The 5,960-nt window shown below is 45.5% G+C and overlaps 1 protein-coding gene across 2 annotated transcripts in view; it reads right to left on the reverse strand.

The window, feature by feature from the left end:
• Positions 1-5,960, reverse strand: part of Ldlrad3 (low density lipoprotein receptor class A domain containing 3) — a 252,056-nt gene that overhangs the window by 141,230 nt on the left and 104,866 nt on the right. The window lies entirely within an intron of this gene.

Genomic DNA, 5,960 nt, shown 5'->3' on the forward strand with positions numbered 1-5,960 from the left:
GGCACAGTTTGCATTTTGCTGCCCTTTGAGGTCATCGACGGTGACTTTCCCAAGGAACTGCATTTTGGCCACTGATGCTACAAGAAAACAACTCCCACCCTGGATGGTGTAAGGTGGGCTAAATTATTCCCTGGTAACATACAGCCCAAAGTCCCTCTTCACCTCTTTAAGCTGGTGCTTTACTGCTGCTCTGCTCTGCTCCTCTCGATCCGTCTCTGTCTCCTTTTGCATTCACACCTGTTTACTTATTGCTCTGCAGAGTGGGGAATTCCTGTCTGGCCAAGGGAACTATGACTCTTCCTTTTATCTTTCTAAGTGTGCACCTGGTACAGGGCATCCATCTTGGCCAAGATTGGTGTCCCTGGGCTACACAAGTCACAGCCTGAGGCAGAGTGCCTCTTTCTCTGGAAGATGCTGCTCTAGTTCACTTTCTTGGGCTGCACACTGTCCTTGGTCTAGGGTGCGACAGACAGAGGCAGCTTCTCCTTTTGAGGACTGTCCTACTTGCCACTGTTTCTCTAGAATGTTCTGTCCTCTCAGGAAGTTCTCCAAGGGGCAAGTCAGTGTTGCACCTTTAGCAGAATCCTTGGTGTACTTTTAAAAGCGAGGTTCCCAGGCCTTTTGCCTAGGAGGAGTTTTCGTTTTTACTAAGCAAAAACAAGGAAGGGTGAACATTCTTGTTTCAGTCTGCCTGTGGCTTGTATGTTTCTCCTGGGGGTTCCTATGCTGAAAAAGTTTGGCCCATTGGGAGACGGTCCCCAAAGATGGATCCCTTGGGACTTGATTAGGCTTAAATCAGGTTATGAGAGTGAGGCTCCTGTGGCTGAATCCTGGTGGTTTAAGGATAGGAAGAGAGAGCCCAGAAGAGACACTCACATGTGCCTGTCTCTTGCCTTGTGATACTGTGTGCCATTTTAGGATTCTGTTGACAAAAAGATGCTGCCAGGTCGCTACCAGACATATCCACAACCATGAACCCAGATCAACCTCTTTTCTTTGCAAAGTGACCCAGTTTTAGCTATTGCATTATAGTAATACAAACCAGACAAAGAAATCCTACTGCGACTGATTCTATTTATGTCTTACATCCGCAGCGAAGGACCACGCTGTCCATCTGACTTCCTGGTGCTTGTCACAACACAGACCAGAGGCCAGTCCAGGAATCAAAGCTGGCTCTGACACTGTTCCTTGAAGGGAAGTCTAACAATGGCCTCTTAGAGTGAAAAATAACCACGTGAGAACATCCCCAAGCAAACTACAGACAGGGGCTCTCTTCTCCCACATGCATGCACAAGAATCACAGGGATTCAGCTTTAACCACGGAAGCTGTAGACCCATAGACAAATGGTGGTTGTCCTAGCAAAAGGTCCTTTGAAATGTTAGAAGTTCTTATACTCTGTCTCCTTCCTAAGAATTTATACTCTACCTATACAGACTATTTTCAGAAAACAAAAACAAAACTCTGCCCATCTTGGCAGATCACAAAATGTTCCTGAGTTCTTTGCGGGGGCATTAAGTCTTGTGAAGCCTCTGTGTGTAATGCACAGAGTGCCCTGGAGGGGGAGCTAGGAGACACCTAATCTCAACCAGATGGAGGCTGATGTCAGGAAAGGCTTTTCTCGGTGAAAGATGGCCTCAGCTGTGGTACCCCACCGTTAGCCAATGCACAAACCATGTAACGTTTCCTTACACATCCAGTTATGCATTCCACTCACTTTAATTCACAGACTGTTTGTAGAACACCTGCAGGATCCACAGGACCCAGCTAGGCTATGTTTGAACGTTTAGTACATGGAACTGTATATAAAGAATGGTCCAAGACAAGGGAACAGCAGGTATGGTAGCCCAAAGGCAGGAGCAATGTGGACCCAGAAGAACAGAACGGATGTCAGTACTGGCAAAAGTATTTGCTATCTTCTTAGTTAAGATATTATTAATTAAACTGGGTATAGTGGCTCAAGCCTGTAATCCTAGATACTTAGGAGGCAAAGATTGGGGATCAAGGTTCAAGACTAAACTAGGCACAAACATTCACAATACTAGCCGGGTGCCAGTAGCTCACGCCTGCAATCCTAGCTACTCAGGAGGCTGAGATATGAGGATCGCAGTTCAAAGCCAGCCTAAGCAGGAAAGTCCATGAGACTCTCATCACTAGAAAACTGGAAGTGGCACTGTGGCTCAAGTGGTAGAGGGCTAGCGTTGAGCTTAAGGGCTGAGGAACAGTGCCCAGCCCCAGAGTTCAAGCCCCACAACAGACAAAAAAAAAAAAAGTTCACAATACCATTTCGCTCAATAGCCAAGAATCCTGACACATACTTGTCATGCTGGTAACAAAGGAAAACACAAATCGGCCAAGGCATAAGGCAATATACCATCTTGAAAATAACCAATATGAAAAGGTACTAGAGGAGTGGTTCAAGTAGTAAAGCACCTGCTTAGCATTTCAAGACCCTTTCAAAACCTCAGTATTTCCCCCCTAAAAAAAAAAAAAAAAAGTATTTCTTTTAAGACAGGCACTGATGGCTCATGCCTGTAATTGTTATACCGAAATTCGGGACCCCCCCCCCCAGAAGACCACCAGAGACCACGATCAATGTAAGCAACAAAGAGCCGGTTTATTGCAAGCTTGAGCTTGGTCCTCCGCGCACAAGGTAACCGGTGACGCTAAGAGGCCCTGAGCATAGAATCAGCGCAGTTTTTATAGTATTGAACAAACAACTTTAAGGAACTTTTACATAAGAAATTACATGATTGGTTAACATTTACATTTAAAGCAAGCTAAACTGGGCAAATAATGATTGGTTGACCTTTACAGAAAAATGTCCTTGGTCCATAGCTTGACAGAAAAAGGTTACGGGTCACACCCAGACCAACGGAATGCATGGCTTGTCTTGCCCCAGGCTCTGAAGAATGGGTTGGTTAGAAACTCTTAGTCCTAGGTGGCTGGGGGGCAACACCACTTTAGCCACCATCTATGGCTCCAAGAATTGTGCATGGCTTTCTGTCATAAATTCCTAGCATTGGGGCTAAAGTGGATCGAATCAAGTTGCAGAACTGAGATGGAGTGTTAAACAAAAATGGAGTTGCTTAGGTTTCTTAAAACATTATATTTCTTCCCTAGGGCCTTACTGTCTCGGCCTCCGGGAGGGGCGTTGCAGCTGTGGGGATGATTCTGAGGACTTTGCCCCCTTGGTCAGGGCTGTAAACCCTTTGAAGTGTTTTACTAAGCAACTCTAGGCTCCCAGGCTGACATTCCACTACTGAGTAACTAAAACCAGTCACAGTTAAAATCAAAATCATACAAAAACCATACAATCATCTAGCACAAAGCAATTCATACAGAAGCAAAAATGGCTGTTAGGTGCTGTCATACACACACACACACACACATACACACACACACACACACATACACACACACACATTATTTTTTTACGTTCCTCATAATCCTAGCTACTCTGGTGACTAAGATCTGGGGATCACTGTTCAAAGCCAGAATGGGCAAGGAAGTCCATGACACTTATCTCCAATTAACCACCAGAAAACCAGAAGTGACACCGTGGCTCAAAGGGGTAGAGTACTACCCTTGAGCAAAGGAAGCTCAGGGACAGTGCCCTGAGTTCAAGCCCTATGGCTGACAAACAAAAAAGTATTTCTCATAAGAAAAATGCTATGAACCAGCTGCAATTCACCACACTCCAAAGGCATATTTGAGAAAACGCAATATAAAAGTCGAAATTAGGGGGAAAGTGTTGAAATTGACATAATTTAAATAACCATAAACACCTCACTAAGTGAATACCCAGGGCGCATCCATCCGGGGCTAGAATTCGTGCAAACAGCAAAGGATGTGAGATCATTGCTACATTCAGTCCTCCAGCTCATTTTCTAAAATGTCAAACTGTGGCTCCTTTCCAAAGTAAAAAATGCCTTCATGTTGGGGACATGAAAGCCTAGGGAGGAGTTATAAAAATAATGGAATGTTAAAAGGTAATCTGCCTGGATTCCCTCACAGGGAGGTGGGGGAGAGCTTTCATTGTGATCCCAAAGCAAGTGACGAACAGCCCAGAAAGCCAAGCCCACTGCTGGAATTCAAGCCTGGTTGAACTCATTTCTGCCGGGGTAAAAAAGCCCTCAGCTCATCGCATTGATAGAACTCCGCACGACCACCGGCCCAGACGCCAGGCTCTCCTGATCAGATACGGCATGTGTTATTGCTTCCCAAAATAACCTATCAGCTGCTTCAGACGTCCACTCTGGGGAGCAAAAGAGCAACAGACACAGCTAACTGGGGCATAAATATAGAACGAGGCATGCAGTCAAAACAGCTTTGCCAGAAAATTCTCTAACGAAAAGGTTCCTCTTTTATGCCTAGAATAGGAGGTGTGGATTGAGATGGCGGAAGGGTTTGGGGCTTACAATGTCTGGGTATCCATGTGAGCTCCACCATCCAATCATTGAATCTTGGGACCCAGCATTCCCCTCTCTTCCTCCCTCAGCCTCAGTATCCCCACTAGTACAAGAAAATAAAGCCATTGTTTTCCACTGTTATTGCCAGAAATTAAGAATGGAGGGTTCAGCCGGGGGCCAGTGGTTCACCCTGTAATCCTAGCTAGTCAGGAGGCTGAAATCTGAGGATCACGGTTCAAAGCCAGCCCGGGCAGGAAAGTTTGTGAGCTTATCTCCAATAAACCAGAAGTGGCACTGTGCTCAAGCGGTAAAGCACTAGTCTTGAGCTGAAGAGCTGAGGGACAGTATCCAGGTCCAGCGTTCAAGTCCCATGACCAAAAAAAAAAAAAATGGAGGGCTGGATGTCATTAGCCTGCCCAGGTTCAATTCTGGCTCTACCACGTCCTGTTTGTGTGATGTACAGGAAGTGGTTTGGCCACCCTGTGCCTCAGTTTCCCCACCAGGACATGGACACATTGACTATCCACTTCTATGGTTGCTGTGGGGTAAAACAAGACAATATAATAGCTATCTAGAAGTTTCTCTGCAACACAGCATTAGCTATGATGGTCCATACTGCATTAGTCATTTATATTTATACATATATATATATATATATATATATATATTCCTAGCTATTATTGTTAATTACTGTGCTATAAAGCACAGTAAGACAGTATTGTTTAATATTTAGTTATGTATTATATAGCATATTATTAACATATATAGCATAAACAGCATATTATCATATCATGAGTTATTATTAGTGTTATTGAAAGACCCCAGACGCTCCTCCCGAAGCCCCTATTGAGCCCAGCAAAAGATTAAAGATTAAAGTTGAAATTATTATATTATACCATTGCTAACTGCTGGTTTTGCTTCTGTAAACTTGCTTGCGCTAACACTAACCCTTCCCCTCCCTGGAGATAAGTGCAGGCCGCTAACCAGGAAACGAAACCTCGAGCCTCTGAGTCACCGCCGGCGGACCCTAGCATGACCCTAGTACATGCCTTAAAACCAGGCATTCCGGTAAAATAGCCGATCACCACATTCCTTCCCGTAAAACTCAGCCTTAATGTTAGGGTGAGGCAGGATGTAGTAAATCACTTGTCAAAATCAGGGAACGAACAGTTTCGGTGCATAACGACCCGCACGGACTTGTCCGGGCAAGTACCAACACGTCAGCTACCCCCCCAACCCCACCTACCCCATCTGGCCAGCTTAATCTGACCAATCCTCACCCTGAGCGTAATTTGAAATTAACCAATCATCCCCCTGTAACCACGCATCTCGCTTCTGTAACCTCGCCTCTGCTGTCCATAAAAAGAGGGTGCTTTCAAGCACTCGGCGCGCAGGTCTCCCGATAGACTTTGTCGCCCCGGGTACCCGTGTAACCGGTTCTCAGACACTCAACCCGAACCTTGTGGATCTCGAGGTTGAGTGCACCTGGGAGCCGAGGGCTTGCCCGAATAAACCTCTTGCTGTTTGCATCCGCACAAGTGGTCTCGTTG

The sequence above is a fragment of the Dipodomys spectabilis genome, unplaced genomic scaffold, assembly GCF_019054845.1.
Source record: "Dipodomys spectabilis isolate Male_0828 unplaced genomic scaffold, ASM1905484v1 ptg000145l, whole genome shotgun sequence".
Lineage (NCBI taxonomy): Eukaryota > Metazoa > Chordata > Mammalia > Rodentia > Heteromyidae > Dipodomys > Dipodomys spectabilis.